Here is a 22,010-nt window from a genome sequence, read left to right on the forward strand (position 1 = left end):
GCCCCAGCGCCAGCAAGCAGAGAGCCCTCCTCAAGTCTGAGTGTCAGCCCTGCAGGGTCCCTCCACTATGTTTCTAAATGTCCCCTTTTGCTCCTTCAGTCACAGAAATACTAGTAGCTGCTTTCTGCAGTTGCCACTTCTGCTTACCCTGTCAGTCCCTGTCACCCTGATGACTGCGGAGAAGAGTCTGGAGACCGAGATGGACCTCCCAGGACTTACAAAGCAGAGACTTTCATTCCTGCTCTGCTGAGAATCCCCTTCATACCCTGGTTCTCCTGGGCTGGTCCTCATTCCAACCTCAGTTCTTTTTTTTTTTTTTTTTTTTTTTTTGAGATGCAGTCTAGTTCTGTCGCCAGGCTGGAGTGCAGTGGCGCAATCTCAGCTCACTGCAACCTCCACCTCCTGGGTTCAAGCTTTTCTCCTGCCTCAGCCTCCTGAGTAGCTGGGACTACAGGCACATGCTGCCACACCCAGCTAATTTTTGTATTTTTAGTAGAGAAGGTGTTTCACCATGTTGGCCAGGATGGTTTCCATCTCCTGACCTCATGATCCGCCTGCCTCAGCCTCCCAAAGTGCTGGAATTACAGGCGTGAGCCACCACGCCCAGCCTCAACCTCAGGTCTTTATACAAAACTATCTCTGCCCTCCTTATTGGATGCTGACTGCTACTGGATCGTTAGTGGATAGCTAGCACTTTGATCTCATCCTCAGGATCTCAATGGCCCCCTCTCTGATAACAGTAGTCCTCATTCATAGATCTGCTCCTCCACATGGCCCATCCCTTAGGATTCGACTTCACTGCCCATGGCAGTCCCCTCTGCCCTAACGTGGCCTGAACATGACGTCAGTCCCAGAGGTGGGCCTGTGGCCTAAGGCAGCTGACCACAGCCTTCCCTGGAACCTGTGTACTCTGAGCTCTTTCTCTTCCACAGTCGCCAACTAGGGTAACTGAAACTGGGTTGTCTGCAGCGGGGCCTCTCCCTCCCCCAGCCCCCAGCGCAGGTTATCCTGTGTGTCGCAGAAAATAATGGTGACCATTCACAGAGAGAGAGCTGGCTGCATTGAGGCTGCCATCCAGTCATGCCTGAGGTCCACTCCACCCCTGTCTTTCCCAATTTCTGGATCCCAAAGCCTCGCTTTGTGTAGGCAAGTGTGAGCTGGGTTTCTGTCACGGTCAACAGAGGGAGTCCTGACTGACGTGGCAACGCCCCCACACCTAGGTCGTCTGGAAGCAAAAGCTGAGTCAGGGCCGGTCTAGTCAGACTCCCTGCCTGCCTCTGCAGCCTCACCACACAGTCTCCGCCGTGCCACAGCTGCTGCCTATAGCTTCCTGCTTAGGCAAGGGCCTTGCCAAGGGCCTAGACACCCAGTCGGGCCTGGCTGAACCAGGGCCAAGTTGAAGAAGCAAAACCCAAGATGGAACTAAGCAACAAAGGAGTCAAGAATCCAGGCCCCTCCCACCCCAGAGCCCTGGGCATGACGCTGAACCTGAGTCTTCCCCAACCCACTTGTATGAGGGCGTGTGCAGATGGTAAGTGTTGTGTGACAGTAGCATTATACTCATTCCGCTTCCTTAATGAGCCAGGCTTCTTTTGGAAGTATCAGGCTTCAAAGGTGAGACATATATAATAGTATATATAAATAGAATGAATATAAATAGGCTGGGCACAGTGGCTCACACCTGTAATCCCAGCACTTTGGGCTGCCAACATGGGTGGATCACCTGAGGTCAGGAGTTCGACACCAGCCTGGCCAACATGGTGAAACCTCATCTGTACTAAAACTACAAAAATTAGTTGGGCGTGGTGTCAGGCACCTGTAATCCCAGCTACTCAGGAGTCTGAGTCAGGAGAATTGCTTGAACCCAGGAGGCGGAGGTTGTGGTAAGCCACGATCATGCCATTGCACTCCAGTCTGGGCGACAAGAGTAAAACTCCATCTCAAAAAAAAAAAAAGGATATAAATAGATATGAATATAAATAGATATATACATATGCATATGTGTGTGTGTGTCTAGACATATAGATAATTCTATACCCCCCAGAACATCTTTCCCATTTCCGCAGGAATCAGGTTCCAGGGGCCTCAGAGGCTGTTTAGTCCAACCCACTCCCCTTCCCTCCCTCCTCCCAGATAAGGAACTTGAGGCTTCCCACCAAATCATGTAGTTGGTGACTCGCCACATTGGGAGCAGAATCCAGGCTTCCTCTCTAACACATTAGTGTCTGATTGAATTGAAATTGCACAGAAAGCAGAGGCCTTACAGCTACCACCCTCTGACATCAGTCTAGCAGGTTTCCTGCAAGGCCCTTCGGGGAGGAGAGAGGCAGCTGAAGGCCCTGGAGTCAATAGGCCTGCGGGGCCGTCCTCTCCGCTGAGGTGTTTTGTATGGGACTTCCCAAGAGCAGAAGCGTCTCCCAAGCATAGTTTCCAAATTCTTCTCTACATCAGACACTCGGAAAAAACGCAGCCAAAAGGCTCGGTGTGCTGACCCCAGCCCAGGCCCAGCAGGCAGCATGATGCAGGAAAAGGGCCTGGCCCCAGCTGGCTGGGTGACCTGGGGCAAGTCGTTCAGCCTCTTTGGGCTTTTGCTTTCCTATCTGCCACATAGCAGGAGAGGGCTTTCTAATTCCCTACCCAACCTACTGTCCAAAGCTTTTGTTTCCAACTCTGTCATGCCAAGGCACGACCCTGACTCTGCCAGCCCCCTGATCAGGGCCTCCCCAGGCAGCAATGGGACTGTGCCTATCACCGGGTACAAACTTTGTGGAGGTGCTGTGGACGGGGAGTGCCAGGCCTGAGTTTCCCTGGAGAGACACCAATGTGCAGGTACCACACATTTTGACTCCTGTCTTCTAAGTTGTAGACACTGCAGCTCCCAGGATTTGCCAAATCAGCCCGGCTCCCTCCGCCACCCTACTGATTACAGAATGGTCTAGAGACCAAGATGCACCTCCCGGGACTTAAGAAGCAGGACTGTGAGTTCCCTTCACGCCCTGACTCTCCTGTACCTGTGTCCCAATGTCAAGCCTGAGAACCACAGAAACCCAGTGAGTCAGGGCGGTAGACGAAAGCTCGTAATTTTAGCCTCCTCACTCCCAATCCATTTTCCAGATGAGGAAACTGCCCCAGAGGGGCGGGAGAGACAGAGCAGGATGAGGAACTAGCTCACAGGTTGTCTAGATCAAGTCCCCATCCACTTTATTCCAGGTGTGCCCTTGGGAAATTTACTTCACCCCTTCGAGTGGCAGTTTCCACCTCTGTCAAAGTGAAAATAATCCCTTCCCTGTGGGGCTGTTGGAAGGATGGAGGAGGTCAATAAATGTGAAGTGCCTGGAATAGTGCTGGCCAGAGAAACTCGTCACTGTGAGCTCTGTGTGCTCTAACAAACACCCCAAACTTTCAAAGTCTTAACGCAAAAGAAGTGGATCACTCCTGTAACATCCAATGCCAGCATTCCTTACTGGCGGGCTATTCGCCACATGCGGACCAGGAACTCAGGTTCACCATTTCCTGTGGTTTCCCCACCCCCGAGGACCCAGAAGGCCTCTGTTTGCAGTCAACAGAAGGTGGAAGAGAGAGTGGAGAATTCCCATCAATTCCTAAGCCTCAGCCCAGGGGTATTCCCTGGCACGTGGCTTCCACTCATATGGCCAAACTCGACACAGAGGAGTGGGGAGATGTAGTGTCTGGCCGAGTGGCCACCTCCCAATAATAAGCTCACCATACGGAAGGGGAGCCCACATTTTTGTAAACAGCTGTCTCTGCAATGACTAACAAACCCTACTGACCTAGTGGCTTCACGTGACACTTACTGGTTCACACTCTCTGAGTCAACAATGGGGGCTGGAACCAGCAGTGGTTTCTCTGCTAGTCTCATCTGGGGTCACTTATGCCGCTCCAGTAAGCAGACAGCCTGGCTGGGCCTGCATGGCCTAGGATGGCCTGACACGCGTGTTCAGCCCTGAGCATGCTGTCAGCCAGGGTGTCTCAGTTCTCCAGCAGCTCGTTCACATGGCAGCAGAAGTCCAAGGCTGCAAGAGCAAGGCACCACAACACTTCCTAAGGCCTAGATTTGGCAACCATGTAGCATCACTTCTACCACATTCTACTGGTCAAAGCAAGTCACCAGGCGAGTCCAGGTTTAGGAGGAGTAGGGAAACAGGCTCCACGTCTCAAACGAATCTGTGGCCATTTGCAGTCTACACACAGGGTGAAGGAGGAGAAGGATCACCCTCAGAAGACAAGAGGTTGTATTTTACACAGAGCAGACACTCTGTGTCCTCTGCCATGGCTATCTGGTTGTCAGGATTTGAGAAGGAGTGTGGCTGCATCATACATATATGTAACCCATGGAGTCAACGAATCCACTAGGGGAGGAGAGAGAGAGATTATTTAAAGAGTGTCTTTTGGCCGGGTGCAGTGGCTCACACGTGTAATCCCAGCACTTTGGGAGGCCGAGGTGAGCGGATCACGAGGTCAAGAGATGGAGAGCATCCTGGCCAAGATGGTGAAACCCTGTCTCTACTGAAAATACAAAAATTAGCCAGGCATGGTGGTGCATGCCTGTAGTCCCAGTTACTTGGGAGGCTGAGGCAGGAGAATCGCTTGAACCCAGGAGGCAGAGGTTGCAGTGAGCCAAGATGGTGCCATTGCACTCCAGCCTAGAGACAGGGTGAGACCCCGTCTCAAAAAAACAAATAAATAAATAAAGGGTGTATTTGATCCCAAGGCATTGACTCCATGCCTCAGTGTGGGCATATGGCGTGATACAGAAGACACGTCTATGATTCCCCCACCCCAGTCTCATTTACCACATGCCTGTCAGAGAATGAGCACTCGGTTGAGCAAAGTATGATCCTAATGACTAAAGAGACATGTTTTTCATGGTGCATGATCTCCAAATACCTGTCAACGACTTCCTCTGGTGTTCAATCAAAGAACTAACAATTCCAGTGCTGGAGGAAGATCTGGCCGGGATGCACTCCCAGAGAGAGTGTGTGTCTGACTCCAGTATTACGCCTTCCTAGGGGATTTTCAAGGGTAAGGTGGACTACACAGGATTCTAACCTAGTGTGCTAAGCTTAGAACCCATTCTTCAGGTTAGCTCGGGCTCCCCTGGAGCACACATCCGTGCCAGCACAGGCGCTCGGTCACTGAGAGGAGGGTGCTTGGTCTTATGCTGGGAGTCGTGGATCTAACCAGTTTGACTGCGATGAACTCCTTTCCTCTCCTGGCCCTGGGAAGGGAACACTGGCCAACTAGAAAGGCTCTAAAGGGAAGTGACCAGCACAGAAGGGCACAGAGCAGTCTGCAAACCAGGTCATGGGGATGATGGAAACGGCAGGTTTAGCCGGAAAAGAGAGACACAGAGAAGTTAAATATTCACATATTAGACAGGGTCAAACATGCTTGGTCATGTTATTATTCCCTATCCGGAAGCCTGCCGTGCTCTAGAGCAATCCTCCTCCTCCTCCTCCTTTTCCTCCTCTTCCTCCTGCTCCTCCTTTTCCTCCTCTNTCCTCCTCCTCCTCCTCCTTTTCCTCCTCTTCCTCCTGCTCCTCCTTTTCCTCCTCTTCCTCCTCCTCCTCCTCTTCCTCCTCCTCCTCCTCTTCCTCCTCCTCCTCCTCCTCTTCCTCCTCCTCCTTCTTTTCCTTCTCTTCCTCCTCCTCCTCCTTTTCCTTCTCTTCCTCCTCCTCCTCTTCCTCCCCCTCCTCCTCTTCCTCCTCTTCCTGTTCCTCTTCCTCCTCCTCCTACTCATCTTCCTTTCTCTGTCTCTGTCTTCCCTCCTTTGCTCCTTAAATTCATTGTTACCAGGTGATCCAATATATAAAAGCTGTGAGTGGTGATGCTCCCTAGGGCAGTTTAGATCTTCGCTTTTAGTGGAAAACACTTCTGTTAGGTGAAACTGAGGCAGGAGAATAGGACCTGGAGGCAAGGAACCTAATTAAAATTTAATAATTATAAAATTTTAAAAACAACTTGTATTACAAATGCACTTCTTAATGAGATAAATGGAGATAAAATGGAGACAAATGGAGCTGGCTTTTTTCCAACTAGGTCGTGTATCAGTTGATGAATATGACTTACTGTTTTAATGAGTCAGAGTTGAGCATCAATTTTATACCTATTTTTCTGGTTTTTTAGATGTAGGCATTGAGAAACTCTAGTCATATCAGCAGATGGGAGTGGAAGAAGTTTTGTTCTAAAAATGTCATTTAGTTATCTGAACTACTGACTTATATGCCTGAAAATCGTGTAGTAAACTACTATTAATTTTGATGAAAACCAAGAACTGAAAACCATTTGTTTGGCAAAAGGATTGTTACCAGTCTCAAGAGTTATTCTCCTTGTCATCTTCTGGAAGGAAGACCAAAAAATTCCGTTAAGACTTAGGAAATGACTCTTAATCAGACCCATCACTCTTTCCCTAAGAAGCACTTGCCTTAACCCATGATTGTCAGACAAGTTTAGGAAATCTGAATCTATTACTTTAATTAAACTTTTGACAATACAATATTTTGACGAAATGCTTTTATATCATCACTTGCTTTAAATATATTTTCAGAAAACCTAAAACTGCAAATATAGTTAATTCAAATTATGAAAAATATGTCATATAACTTAATTATCAAACCAGTCCTTACTATTAAATCTATCAACCAAATCAGGATTTATGTCAGAAAAAGTCTAGCTTTAGAAACGTGCTAACGGGCATTTTATGGAATACTATAAAACTTAATAGAAGACAAACTTTGTTTAAAAAAAGTCATAAGGTAGTGTTTTAAAAATGGTTCAAGCTTTACATCATTTTTGTCCAATGTAATATTTAACCTATTTTATAAGCTTTAAAAACAAAATAATAGCTCAATATATGATGACTGACTACTTAATTTATAAAGTTTATAATAATATACTGTGAAGCCAAAATTGCAAGTGTTTTAGGAAGCGAGGAATATGATAAAAGCCATACTTCTTTGAATTCTGGTGTTTCGCTTGGGGAGTTAATTAAATAAGAATCAGAAATAATTCAATTAATTTCACTGAATATAATGATCATATTTTACTATGTATCTAATAAAAGAGAAAGATAAATTCCACTAAAACAATTGGTCCACACTTAGCATATTTTAAATGGGAAGTAGAAAATATAAGACATTCTACAAAATGAAATAAGATGAAAATTAACTCTCTCTAGGGCAATTTATGATGTGATTGGATAAAATAACTTTTACCTACTTTATTAAATAATGAGCACAAATAGGAAGGACATCACATAAAAGTTTTATTTGTGTACTTTTCATGATAGTCTCAGGAAACATTACAGTTATATTTGGGGGCTAGAAGAGTTAAAATTCTTAAACAAAAATAGTTATTACTCCCTCTGCCTGATTCTACTGTATTTCTGGATTGAGAATATCCCAGCCTGAGCCCCAATTCCCTATTTCTAAAGCAAGACTTCACCTCTAACAGAAATATGCATAAGACCAGGAAAGGTTTTGTGCTCCAAGGTGTTTTAATGGCTTGATTAGTCCTTAAAAGAGGTCTCCCCAGCCAGGCGCGGTGGCTCACGCCTGTAATTCCAGCACTTTGGGAGGCTGAGGTGGATGGATCACCTGAGGTCGGGAGTTCAAGACCACCCTCACCAACATGGAGAAACCCCATTTCTACTAAAAATACAAAATTAGGTGGGTGTGGTGACACAGGCCTGTAAACCCAGCTAGTCGGGAGGCTGAGGCAGCAGAATCGCTTGAACCCGGGGGGCAGAGGTTGCGGTGAGCCGAGATCGAGCCATCGCACTCCAGCCTGGGCAACAAGATTGAAACTCCGCCTCAAAAAAAAAAAAAAAGATCTCCCCTTTGTGTAGCGCCCCAGGGGGGTTCCCCGTCCCTCAAAGGGCAGTGGGTATCTTGCTTTCTCCAGGCAGGGGAAGCGTTAGCATAAACCCAAGTACATCCCAGGGAGATGAGTTTAGGAAAGATCATCGTCATGCCTGGGAAGCTGAGAATCAGAGCATGATTCCCTCAAAGCCTGCAGTGCTCAGGGCCCCTTGTTGACCTCTTCCACCTGCAGAGGTTTGCAGCCCTCGCTCTGAACACCACTGCCCTCGGGCGCTGGCATCCACAATCTCTCTTCACTGCAGGTTCCAATGACTCTCAGTCCAGCTGCCCCCGCTGCCCCACACTTACCCTCGGAGCATCACCCTCTCTGCCTCCCAACCCTCTCGTGGAGGAAGGTTGAACATGTTGTCCCTGGACACTGAGGCCTGTGGTGAGGAGGGGCCGCTGGAGAGCAGGAATCCATTCCCATCTTTGGGACCCCCCCCCCAAAGCAAAAGGACCCTTTCCCCCCCCCCCTGGAAACTCTGGAAATTTTTCAGTCCCCACCCCCCCTCGCTAGTCCCTGAAAAAAAAAAAAAAAAAAAAAAAAATGGAGGGGTGGCATTTTGTCCCTTAAAAAAGGGAGAAGGCTTTCTTTATTTTCTTTATTCCCAGAGCAGCAGAAAATCAACATTATTTGGCTTTCTACTTCCAAGACAGAGTTTTGGAGTTTGCCAGGCTGGGCTGCTTGCGTTAATGGCAGCGTGGATCAGGGAAAATGCCAAGATGCTGAGGTCTGAACACCTGGACTCCAACCCCAACCCCACACTCATCCACCGTGTGACTTTGAGCAAGTCAGTCCCCCTCTTTGAGCCCTAATTTAAGCCCAAAATGTGACTGTTGATACCTGGCTCCCAGAGTATGGGAGAGGATTCAATGGGAACACACACCTACAGTACCCAGGACAGTTCCCTGGGGTCAGGAGATGCCCTGTGACATCCTTTCCATCCCACTGTCCCGCGTTCTCCAGCTCAGAGTCAGAACCCCTCCAGCCCTCTGGGACAAGCCCAAGGAGCTGCTTCCCTGTTTCCTGTCTCTAACCCTCAATCCCAGCAGACAGATTCAGCTCTCTGGGTTGCCCGTTTTGCAGGCAGTCCCTGCCCCAGCTCCTGCCCCAAAGCCTTCCTCAGACTTCACAGGGTCAGTGTCCTTCCCCTCTGAGCCTGGAGCACTGGGTGTCACACACAAGTGTACACTCTTGCACACACCAGTGCACAACCTCCCCGCAGCAACCCCCTGGGGCTGAAGCCAAACCCAGAGAAAAATGCACAGTACAAAGAAGAAGATGGAGTGCATTTTTCACTTTCTTCCAGGGTCCATCAACTTCATGGTGCTCAGATGTGAAAGGAATATGGGGCTCTTTTTCAATCCTACGTCCACTTAATTGCCTCAGTTGGGAGAGTAATTAATAAATGATTAATGGGAATGGCTTCTACAAAAATGGAATGATCCCGAGATGTGTTGCAACCTCCTGCCCAGATGGTCTTTAGAGAATTTAGAGCTGCTAATAGCTTCAGGTTGACTCTTCGTTTACATAGCAGATGATGTCCCAGGCAGAGGGACTCCGTCCCCAGAGCCGAGCACTTGACTCACATCAAAGGGAAAAACCAAGCTTAACGTTAAACAACGGGTTCAAAGTGCCAGAGCAGCCCATCTCTAAGCCAGCGTGAGAGCCCCAGGATGCGGGCCTTCCAGGCCAGTGAGAGCCAGGCTTGTGCCCTGATGATCTGAGGCACCTTCTCCCACCGCCCTGGGGATTTAACGGGAGCCAACAAAATGCCACAGAAATTAAAACAGAAATAAAAGGAAGTATAGACCCACAAAGGCAGCAGCGGTTACCTTCAGATGAGACCATAGAGTCGACTTTGAATTGTTTTTAATTGTGCTGTTTTTCTGCGTTAAGCTTGAATTATTTCTGGAAATTGTGTAATGTAATTTTTAAAGAATCTGGCACAAGGCATCTAAAAGGCACCTGATTAGATAAAGGCAGACAGACTGAACACAGATGGTCTGCTCAACCCCTTTTCAGGGTGAAAACATGCTTGGTTCTAAGGTGGGCAGAGGTCATGAGGACTTCACAGCAGGACCAGGTCAGATGACGCCAAGGGAGCGAAACCGTCCCTGAGATCGGTCTGCCACCGCATCCTCTACACCCTCTGCCAGGCCTCCGGCCCTCATGCCCCGGTCCTGCTGGGACTCCCCAGCCCGGCTTTCCCACACGTGCCAGGCCAGAGAATCCACAGCTTAATGTATTTTCAAAGCCAACAACAGCGCTGCGTCCACTTGAGTGAGCTTAGGAACCGCAGGAAGAAAGGAATCCAGACGTCCAAGAGGTGAAAGGAAAGAAGTGCTTTACTTGACAGAAGGTAGAACACATGCTTCCAGGAGGTGCAGAGCTCTTGACTATTCGAAGCTTCTGCATTTGAATTTCGCTCCAGAAGGCTTTGAACTGCTCTCTGCTGGAAGCAGCACCACTGGTATCCCCTGGCTTTCTACTTCCCTTGCTACTGCCTTAATTTAAGATCAGTTTCCATCCTTCAAAATGTCACCTAAATCTGAAAATGTGTAGAGACACAAAGTAGATGAGGGTGCCGAGGGGTGGGTGTAGGAATGGGGATTAATTGTAAATGGGTGGGAGGGATCTTACTAGGGGGTGAAAATGCTCTAAAACTGGTTTCTGGTGTGGTTGTGCCACTCAGTAAGTTACTAAAAGTCATTGAATTATACACTTAAAATGACTGAATTTTATGATCTGTAAAATAGACCTCAATAAAGCTAGTCATAAAAACAAAACAAAAACAAAAACAAAACACCCATTCTTATATAACCTCCTCTCCAAACTCTTCCCAGCTGCCTTCACGCACAGAGCTGATCATGCCCTCCTCAGAACTCCTGCAGCCCTCTGGGGTTCCCTCCCTAACCTGCAAGATTGGTGGTTGTTCTTGCGTCTCCCATCTAGACCAGGCCCCATCATCTCTGACTGCCCTATGTCTCTGCACCAGGGTCACCCAACATCCTGAAAACCTGTCTGGCCTGAATGAATGGAGAGAGAACGGGGGATGGATTGCACGCTCACTCAGCGAGCTCCATTGCCCAGGCCTTCTCAGGTTCCTGGAACTTAACTGGACACACAGACCTATTTCATTCACACCCCCAAGCCACCCCATCCCAGACCCAGTGGGACAGACAAGATCACGTGCTTTGTGACCCAAAACCCAAGGACACTGCTGCATCCAAGCACAGAAGGAAGTCGCCTCAACAAAGCTCTTATACTAAGATATTCATCACCTCATTATTTATAACAGTAACAATGCTGAAAGACCAATAGGGGATTGGTTAAATAAAAGGACCACCATAAGAGGCATTACATAGCAAATTAAAAGGGTATTCCTCAAAACCATTAGAGAACGTAGCTAGAAATGGAATCACAAGGTCCTCGGGCCGGCCGTTTTAGGGTCCACCGATGGCACACGGGGGCTTCTCCACGTCTTCTCCAGTACTGGCACCGTCAACCAGACTACTTTTAGCCAAGATGGTGGATGGAGATGCTATTTCATTTTCGTTTGAATTGGCATTGCCATGATTATTAAAGATGTTTCATGTACATATTAACCACTCAGTTTTCTTCTTCTTTCAATAATTTTACAATCACAAAAAACAGATTTGAAAACATATACACTTCAAGCCGCACTCGCTTGTCTCACCATCCTGTTTAAGAGATGAAAGCCTGGACTGGAGCTTCACGGTGGCCGGCCACCCAGACACCTCCCTGTTCCGTGGTCTGCCCTTTGGCTCTGATCTCAGTCTCTAGGCCTCTCCCAGGATGACCTTCCACCCTGAAGCTCACACTCTCCTCCCACAACTACAGCCATCCTGAGCCCATCTGCCTGGGAATCCTCCCTACCCAAGAGTTAATGACAGGGAGCGAGTGCTTTTCCCAGCCCCGACCCAGCCCCAGGGGACACGGGGCCTCATTCAAGAAATCAAGTTTCCCAGCCTCGACCCAGCTCCAGGGGACACGGGGCCTGATTCAAGAGATCAAGTACAGTAGATGCTTAACAAGGTCAAGAGACTAACTCATTCAATCATTTATTCATTCAACCAAAAAATATTAATTGAACAACATCAATGTGCCAGACACTGAGCTCAGCAGATTGGTGAGTGAGAACCATTACTTGTGGGCCCTCCTGGAGCTCACAGTTCCTTGGAAGAGACAGACATTAAATGTGCAACTCCACAAATTAATGTAAAGTTGCAACCATCACAAAAGCCAAGAGAGGGAGGTGGATAGAATGGTAAGAACTGGTCAGGGAGGGGAGGAAGGATTCCCGAGGAGGTGGAGGATTCAGCTGAGAGCTGGAGGAGGCAGAGGCGTGCTTTCCAGCACCATCAGAATCGCCACATTCCCCAAGCCCACCCAGCCCTCTCTGAGAATGCGGGGAGAGCCGAGTGCAGCAAGGCTGCCCAGAGCTGGAACCCCAGACACAAGCCTAGGCCCACTCACCTGCCAAAGGGCTGAGCTGGACACACTTACCTCAGAGCCTCAGAAGACCCCGACCAAAGGCTAGCTGTGAGCTAGCTCATTCGGCAGAGCCTGTGTCATGTTTTAAGAGTGCTGTGGGAAAAAAAGAGAAAAAATTCACTGACTGTCCCCCCGACCCCGCCACTTCTTCACCAGACGTCTCATCCCTGGTGAATTTCTGATAATGCCACTGGGTGTTTACAGTTTCCAAATGAGGCAGAGGGGCTGGTTCACTGCAGCCTGGGAGTCAACATAGGAGAAAAGCTGCCATCCCTATCTGTCTCTCAATCTCTCTCTCAAGGTTTATTATTAAATACCTGTCTCCCGCCCTTCCTCTGGAGAGTAAAATAGAGCATCCTGTGCATTGATTTTTAATCACCACTGACAACCAGCTCACTTCAAGGTCCAGAGTACATATCAGAATGATCTTACATAAAACAGGACATTTTTTCAATGTCCAGGTCCTGCCCCACTGCAACGCAGAAGATGATGCCTTCCCCTAGCTTTGGCTGGAGAGCGTAGGGGGTGTTAATCTGGCTGGTGATGCGAGGAGAATCCCTTGGAGGAAGCTAGAGTGACATGATGGGTTGATTATTTCAAACAGACATGGTTTCATGAGACTGCAGGCAAGAATTAGAAAAGTCTTCTAGATATTTTGGTTTGGAGATACCACAGAAAGGAAAGGTGAGATCAGGGTACCTAGGTGGAAGTCCAGGCTCTCCCCAAAACCCCAGGCTCACTGAGGCACCCTGACACGTTACTCCTCTCAAAGTCTTCATTGCATTGTCTGTAATGTAAGGAGTTAGACTAGATTTTCTTCAAAATTTCTTCCAGTTTAATGCCCATGACTCGATTAATTTTGATTTTGTTATGCCCCACTTCATACAATTCTTGGTGGCTCACAAAAATAAATTTGGCATAGGATAGGAAAGATGTATACAAAGAAATCAGATGGGAAAGAAGAGTAAAGTGGGGACACTAAAAGAAAAATTAGCCTCTAAGCTGCATGAGAAGGTCCTATACACTTTGTTAAAGGTGAGCCAGATTTTTGCTTCTGAGCTTCCTACCAGCCAATGCAAAGAGGAACATGTGATCAGTTTTGAGACCAAGAGCATAGATATGGTAAGAAACGACCAGTTTCCAGGAAAGGATCAATTCTTCTTGGTTCTAAGGCCTGAGACATTTCTCACTTAGGTCTTTAAAGAGAGGGAACGCCGGCATGTTAAGAGCACATTCTCAATAGGATCTTTTCAGGGAACACATTCACCTCTTTATAAGGCCCCTCAATGTGGCCGGTGACATAACTGCAAAAGCAATGTGGTGAAATCAGTTTGACCTGGACCAAAACGGCAATATAGATCTGAAGTTCTCTGGTGGTCTTTGTAAACCGAGGGGAACAGCAGAGTAGCTAGGACAGTATTTCTCAAACCGAGGGGCTAAGGGCTCCTGGGGCTTCCCAGACGTGTTCTTGAGCCAGACAGTGCTGATTGGGAGCAGTTATCCTCAATCACTTTCGTGCATATTTCATTAGAGGCAGAAGAAAAGAAACGGATCTGCCAAAGGGCCACCTGGGCCAGTGGGCCGTCTCCATCACAGGGCTAATTTAGTGTGAGTTAATATAAAGGGGCACGACTGTGATGTGGGCCTGCCCCTGCCACCTACCCCCTGCACCTCCATCTGCCACAATCCCTGCTACTCAGTGACGACCGCAGACCCAAGACTTGCCGGCCTTGGTCTGTGTAAAGCTGCCTTTCTTAGCTCCCGATCGCCCCACAGAGTAAGGCTCAAATTCCTCTGCAGGCTGTTCAGGTCTCTGTGTGATCTGCACCACCTTCACCTCTGGCTTCAACAGGGATACTTCTCTATCCTCTCCATCCCTCCCAACGTCAAGCCCCTGACTCCTGAATCAAACCATTGACTTGCCTTTGTGCAGACATCTTCCAGCCTCTGAGTTCCCTTTGCCTCTCTCCCCTCCCAAGTTTCTCTTTTGACTTCCTCCCATCCTCCAAGGTCCAACCCAAAGACCACCAAAGGTAAGCCTTCCCTACTTTCCCAGCAGATGAAATCTCCCTCCCTCCCGAGCACTTGGCCAATGTCACATCCATTGACACAACTCTTGTTTCTGCTGGGCACGGCTGACTCGGTGAAGATAGAGGATGAAGTACAGAGAAGCCTTCAGCCCACAAGGAGAAGTTAGTTTCTTGGGCTTAGACCTGTCTTCCCAGCTTGACGGGAGGCTTCTTGAAGGCAAGAGCCCCGGCTCACAAGCCCCAGCCCTCCTGGGTCTCAGCCCTCCCGCCACATTCCCGCAAGTTCTGCTAATGTCTGCAGAATTCACTTGCAGGAAGGCAGGGTGTGGTGGGGCTGTGTCAGGGGAGGGGACGCCTCAGACGGCCAGCAGGTGGTGGGCTTGCTGGCTGGGCGAGCTGGGGCAGGACTTCTAATCCCTTTGTCACAGCAGCGCTGGCCTGGACAGTGGCCAAAGGCGGGAGGGGAGGGCGGCTGCCTCCCCACAGGTGAACACCTGACACACTGTGTGTGCTTATTGGCCTTTCTTGCTGCACCTGTTTATTTAACCAACATATTCTGATCACAACGCTCATTAAACCTTGTTGACATATTTGAAATTCTGCATTCATGCAACTCAAGCTTCAGCCTTCCATCTGCCAGCTGTATCCTATATTAATTAAAACAGTGGATGAGGTAAACCCAGTTAATCCTCTGGGGGAGGGGGGTTTATTTTTCAAAGGGACACAGTTTCAGCTTACAGGGTGCATCAGTTTGCTTGTCAGAGTTCCAAGTGGGCATTTGTTGTGCACACACCGTGGGCCGAGAACCTTCTGCTAAGTACAGCATTGTCACTGAGCACTCCTGAGTACTGAGGAATGAATGTGGGTAGGTGCAGCTATGCACGTGTACAGGAGTGAGCTACACACGGAAGCGTTTTGTGTGAGCCCTTGTGTTCACGCGGGTGCGAGTACCACATCTGCATCTCCTCAACACCCGGTGACGTGCCACCCTCAGCGAATGCACTTGGCACACCAAGTTCCATTTGTTCCTTGTTGTCCTTAAAGCACCAGGGAAGCTGTACTGCTCACATCAATCACTTGAGATTAAAAACCAGAGAGACTTTGTGTTTACCCCGAGCTCCCTGTGATGATCATTACTAGGACCTGTAATTTCCCTCCACGAGAATCTGGCAGGCTGGGAATACTTTCTTTTGATGGTTGATAGCCCTTCATGGCAGAGCTCAGTTCATTCCTCCCAGGCAAGTTATGTGTCTCACTCTGAGTGACAGTCTGGGACCATGGCAGGCAGGACCCCTGTGCACAAGTCCGCGGGACAGGTTTCACATGGGAGAGGAAATACGAGGGAAAGGAGCCTCCTGGGACTGTACCGCATGGGGGCCCCAGTGGAAGGAACGAGGCCTGGCAGTTGGGAGTCTGGGGTTGGGTCTGGCCTCAGGCCCACCATGTAATCTTGGAAAATTACCTCGTCTTGGGCTCTGCTTCCTCATTTGCAAAATGAAGAGATTGAATCGCATCATTTCTTAGGTCCCTTGTGTCTTCCAGGCTCTAGGAGTGTGCCAAGAAATGGAGTCGATCTGCTGATTTTGGTGGGAACCACAGACTCCTAAAAATGTTAAGCTGGAGGGAACCTCAGCTCAACTTCTGTGCCTAACCTCCTCATTTCCCAGAAGCAAGTGACTTGTTCAAAGCAAGTCGAGGCAGAAGAAATAGAATATGTATTCTGGGATGGAAACAGAGCCAGCCCAGGTCCCTTGGTGAGGTTTTGAATGCATTTCACTTCCAAAAGGCAACCGAGATCACTCCCCCTCCACTTAGGTCAGGACTTGGCTCAGGCCTTGCTCAGCTCCTTCCCAAACCCCTATTCCCTATCTGAGCTCCCCTCCTCCCAGCACCAGGCATTCACTCCTATGGTAGCAGCTGAAATACTCAGGGTTCCTGGCACACATAGAGCGGTACCCAGCCCCCGCAGCAGCACCCAGCAGCTTGTTGGAATGGCAGGACATTAAGCCCCACCCTGGAGCTTTCAATCAGACCCCCAGGTGGTCCTTAAGTTTGAGAGCTGCTGTTGCAGGGGCACCTGGGCTCTCCTACTCTAGTCCATTCCCTTCTCCCCAGCTAGACAGCGAGCTTTTTAACGGTAGGTCACGCCGCTCATTCATTTGTGCATCCCAGGGTTTGGAACGGTCCCTGGCACAAAACAGGTGCTCATCAGGTATTAAATGAATACATGAGTGACAGAACCTGTGCAGCCTTCTTGAAGGCTGGGAATGTAGCACCAAAGCTGGGAGGGAAGACCAAGTGTTGATGGAGAGATGAAAGTGAGGGTGTGCGAATCACCTTCTCCCTGCCCTCACTAGAGGCAGGGGGTTCAGGACTAGCCTGGTTGGAAGGGATGACTATGACATGAAAAAGCATGAGAAGAGGTAGAAGAGGAGAGAAGGGAAAAATATCAAGGAGATGAAAGATGCAATGATCAGAATGTTTGGGACAGACCTGCGCACCCAGTTCATGTCTACCTCCACTAATCTTACTTTCCTAAAGCAAACGTTCCTTATTTTCAGATGATTCTGAGCAAAGGCGAAGAGCACGATTGTTCAAAATGAGAATCTGAGTTTAGATCCCAGTTCCATTGTGTACATGCTGTGTGATCTTGGGCAAGTGACTGACCCTCTTCCCATGTCTGTTTCCTCATTTCTAAACTAAGGATCGCAAAAGAACCTTCAAAGGGTGCCCTGAGGATTAAATGAGATCATATAATGCATTGCTACAGGGCCTGGCACAAAGAAAGGGTTCAATGGATGTGAAATGATCGTAAGTGAAAGCATGAAATCTGACCAGTAGCCTGCTGGAGACCGTCCAACCTGGGAGTCTGGCATCCGGCTCAGTTTGCAGGCTCCAAACCTGGGCCTCTGCACCCAACACTTTGGCTTTTCCTCCCATTGGCCCTCTAGGCCTACTCAAAAACTCTTGTCTCCCTGAGCCCCTCAGATTCGTATGTCTCAGGATGGTTGGGGGTGGGGGGTTCTCTCTTGTCTCTAGAACAATGGCATGGCTTGCCCAGGCCATAGAACCCAGTTAACAGCTTCCAGGCCCTCCCACCCAAATGCCATTGCCTTCATGTTGGCAGCTGACGGAGGTGCAGAGAATGTTTACATCCCTAGATTAGAGAAAGCCTGGCAGCACCAGTCTGGGGTCTCCTGGTGGCCCCCTTGTACTGTTTAGCTGTGTCGAGGATTCTGCAGTCGGGCCACCCACCCACAGTGCAGGTGGAATACATTGTGGCCTATGTGAGTGATGCCTCCCTGGAATTGTGCAGCACACAACCTGAGAGACGTATGCAGTGCTCTTGTCCCCAGACCCCACAGCCATTCATGTCATGCTCCCTGTGAATAAGGTAAGGGCTTTAGGAACAGCTTTGCAGTCAGTGGGAACGGGCAGTTTAAAGTAGTCACAGACCTGCTCTTTAGAAACGGTCCCTGCCATTTAAAATTCTTGAAAAAAGAATCTCAATCTCCATCCCAGCCACTTAGGAGAATGAAGAGCTGGGGAAAGGACACAGCAGGAGAAGTTCTAAACTGTGCCCTCAGTGTGTCCCTTTCTGGGGACCCTGCCTTCTGGGCATCAGACTGTGGGCGGGTCTGCCATCAGCCACACACGGGGGATGCATTCTCCGAGACGGTTCCTGGGCAGTGCTATGAGGGCAGGTGCAGAGAAGTGAGCCCAGCACGGAAGGCACCTGCCAGCATTCGTTCCAAATAACCAGGCAGTGTGCCCTGAACCCCACCAGCATTGGTGATCTCCAGGAAAATGTTCCCTTTCCCTCCCCACTCTCCCTGTCTCAAGAGGAAGTTTTCCCATTAGAATTTGAGTGACAGTTGAGAAGTCGGAGCTCGTTTATCCTTAGTAATGTTACTGAAAAATACCAGTAATTACATAAGGACTGCAGAAAATCACGTTTAGGTAAATGAGGGGAGGAATGGTTTTTATTATGCTTCCTCAATGAACATGTAATCGCCGGCTATAAAAGCACCTTCCTGACTCACAAAATGACCACCAAAAGTCCTTGTGAGAAGACCGGGCATTTGTGCTCACTTGGCACTCGCTGGGCAGCTGGAGGTATTTGGGGTGAGTTACTCTCTCGGTCCTCCCGAATTACACTGCTCCATCCTGAGTCAGCTGGAAGGAGGAGTGGGACAGGGGAGAGTTTAAATATGCGGAACACTTCCGTGTGTCAGAACACAACACCCACCCACCCCATCTCAGGCGAAGACTGCCATCCTTCCGGCCCACCGCCAGCGCTGCCTCCTCCCGGGGCCTTTCCGCCAGCCCGGGCTGCGTTCTGGTCCATCTTTCCCGGGAGGAAGAGGGCCCCTAATGCAGAAGAATCTGCCGTGTCCACCTCTTCCTCCTGGGGTGGACAGCGAGACTATACTTTCCAGCCTCCCCTTGTAATAAGGTGTGGCCGGGTGACTACGTTCTGGTCCACGGAATTTGGGGGAAGCGATGAGCACCACCTCCAAGCCTGGCTCTACCGCTGACTGGCAGCCCTGGCTCCGACCGCCCACCCACGCACTCCCAGCAGGGAGCAGGGCGGACACTGCTGATCACAACATAGCCAGGTTTCTGCCAGCCCCAAGCATGGCAAGGACCAGTAGGGCTCCCAGGCAAAAGGCAGCCTCCCTGTCTGGCCGTATTTGGGGCTGCCTCACCCTCTCTCATCTTTGAATCTGCCAGACATAACTGGAGTCCCCTAAATCCCTGGATGGAACATTCCAGCCCTGGAGTGGGGCCTTGGGCTCCTGGGCAATGGGCTTGGGGTCTCTGAGCTTGTTACCCTGCAGTATGAGTCTTCCCCACTCTCCCCATCATTCTGTTTTACAGGCCAGTATCGTGTCTCCAGCTTCACTTACATGCCTGTTACCAAGAAAGAGTGAAAAATACACAAAGGATGGCTTGGGCAGCTGTAAATAGTTCTGACCATCAGCCACAAATCATTCGTGAAAGGATCACAGAATCTGAGTCCCTTGGAAAAAAGAAAAAAAAACACCTAAAAAAGTAAAAAGGAAGTTAACTTTTACCGTATCCCTCATTCACCCATTTGCCTGTCTGACATTCAGCTCTGCACTGATGACAAACACTTCATTTATGAGAAATATTTAGCTCCACAGGCTTCTCCTGCATAACACTTGACTTACACAGTTCATTGAGTCTAAAGAGCTGACTCTTAAATTTCTTTAGGAAAACAAAGGAACCAGAATAGCCAAAGCAAATTTTAAAAAAGAAGAGCAAAGCCGGAGGATGAAGACCCTCAGCTTTCAAGACTTCCTACAGGCCGGGCACCATGGCTCACACCTGTAATCCCAGCACTACAGGCCGGGCACTGTGGCTCACACCTATCATTCCAGCATTACAGGCCGGGCACAGTGGCTCACACCTGTAATCCCAGCACTTTGAGAGGCTGAAGCGGGAGGATTGCTTGAGCCCAGGAGTTGAAGACCAGCATCAGCAGCATAAGGAGACCCTGTCTCTACAAAAAATACAAAAATTAGCCAGGTGTGTTGGCATGCGCCTGTAGTGCTAGCTGTGTGGGAGACTGAGGGGGAAGGAGTACTTGAGCCCGAGAGGCTGAGGCTGCAGTGAGCCCAGTGAACCATGATCACACCACTGTACTCCAGCCAGGGCGACAGAGAGAGACACTGTCCAAAAAAGAAAACATAAATAAAAAAAGACTGTCTGTAGCAGACAGTGAGGTATTGGTGAGAGGAGAGGAGAGGAGAGCCTCAGACCGACTAGGGCAGAAGAGAGACCCCAGAAACAGACACACATACACATCATATCACACATATGATATATATGGTCACTGACTTTTGAAAAACAAATCATAACACATCATTATCATAGAGCTGGAAATTATTTGTTACATGCCTGTCTCCCTTCATAGGCGGCGTGCCGCGACAGGAGAAACACATACCTATTGTGTTCACAGCCAGGTCCTCAGCACTCAATAAGAACAATGCCTGGAACCCACTCGAAGCTCATCAGACATTTTTCAAAGGGAGGAAGGAGGAAGGCTGGGCAGTCAGACTTTCTTGATCCTTCAGGCATGAATGGGCTCCCTCTCCACACTCAGACTTCTGTCACCCTCCACATAGCCTATTCTTTTGTTCTTCACATATACAAGATGTTACATAATGCTTCATTCACTTTACAACTCTCTGCGCTTCCAAAATGTGGCCCTACCGGTTACGAAGACATGAATATCAAAAGCGAGCGGGTCTTTCCACCCGTGGGCTCGGCAGGAAGGAGGACAGCTTGATTAAGATTTGCTCATTCACTTCAGCTGTGGCTCAATCAGCCCCGAACCTAAAAGAGCTTTTACAGCTCCTTCTGCTCTTCCCCAAACCCCTCCCGTGGGGTCACCTGGCGACGGCCTGGCTGGGCTCAGCTTGTAGACGAGGATATCACAGGTAAGACGAGGTGGTCTCTTTCCACCGTCCTTGCAGAGAAAGTGCTGGTGTGGGTGGAAAGTTGGAGAAACGGGTTCCTGAAATTGATTTCCACTAAGACATTTTTAGCTGACAAGAACATGAAAATCTGCTTCTTAGAAACAAAAGCTTTTCTTATTGAATTAGAACACGAGATGATTTGTTCACTTTTCATTTTGGTTAAAAAGAAATTCTGTGTTAACAAAAGAAGCCATCCTGGTCTCAGCCCTGGGCTGTGGATATTTTCCCTTCCCAGGGAGGACGGGCACCTCCTCTCGCAGGTGGCAGGGCTAACTTCAGGAAGGCCACATTTTCTTCTAGGGTAGAGCAGACTCTGGTTTGCCTGTTGTCTCATGATAATCAAAACACAACCCGCACCTGCAGGACGCATTCCAGCTCTTCCAGAAGCCTTTGCACTTGCTGCTCACTGTTTCACCTGCATCAGGCGGCGCTTGCCCCAAGCTGGTGCGTGAGATTCTTTTCCAGGGACTTCAGGGAATCTGTCCTCCACAGCCTCAGGAGAGGAGAGAGTCTGGACAGAGCCCAAGATGAACCTTACCCTGCCAGTCCTGTGTCTGGAGCATTTGCCCTGCCCAGGGTGGGATGCTGGCACAGAGTGGGACACAGCAGAGGACATACAGAAGGGCTACAGGGGCTGAAGACTGAGCACTGTAGTGGGAGGTGCCAGGCCAGGGCACTCCTGACACCAGCTTGCTGTTCTGATGCCAGCTCGCTATGCGGACTTAATTTCATTAACTCTGAGCTTCAGACGCCTCACCTGTAATGTGCAAAAAAAAAAATTAAGCATCTTATTTTTCTTAGTGACCGTATGTAAACGGGTTCAATAAGCTTGCAAGTATAGAGCAGAAATGGACTAAAGATTACAAGTAGTCTTTTCCATCAAATTCTAATAAAGAAGGCACGTAATACACTATATCCATTTCCTATGGCTACTGTAACAAATGACTGTAAAGTAAGTGGCTTACAACAGACATGTCCTCTCACATTTCTGGGGGTGTAGTAGGACAAGCCGCAGATAAAACCCCTCAGACACTGAATTAAAGAAGGAAGGACTTTATTCCGCCAGGAGCTT

This window comes from Theropithecus gelada, chromosome 2, assembly GCF_003255815.1.
Source record: "Theropithecus gelada isolate Dixy chromosome 2, Tgel_1.0, whole genome shotgun sequence".
In the NCBI taxonomy this organism is placed as follows: domain Eukaryota; kingdom Metazoa; phylum Chordata; class Mammalia; order Primates; family Cercopithecidae; genus Theropithecus; species Theropithecus gelada.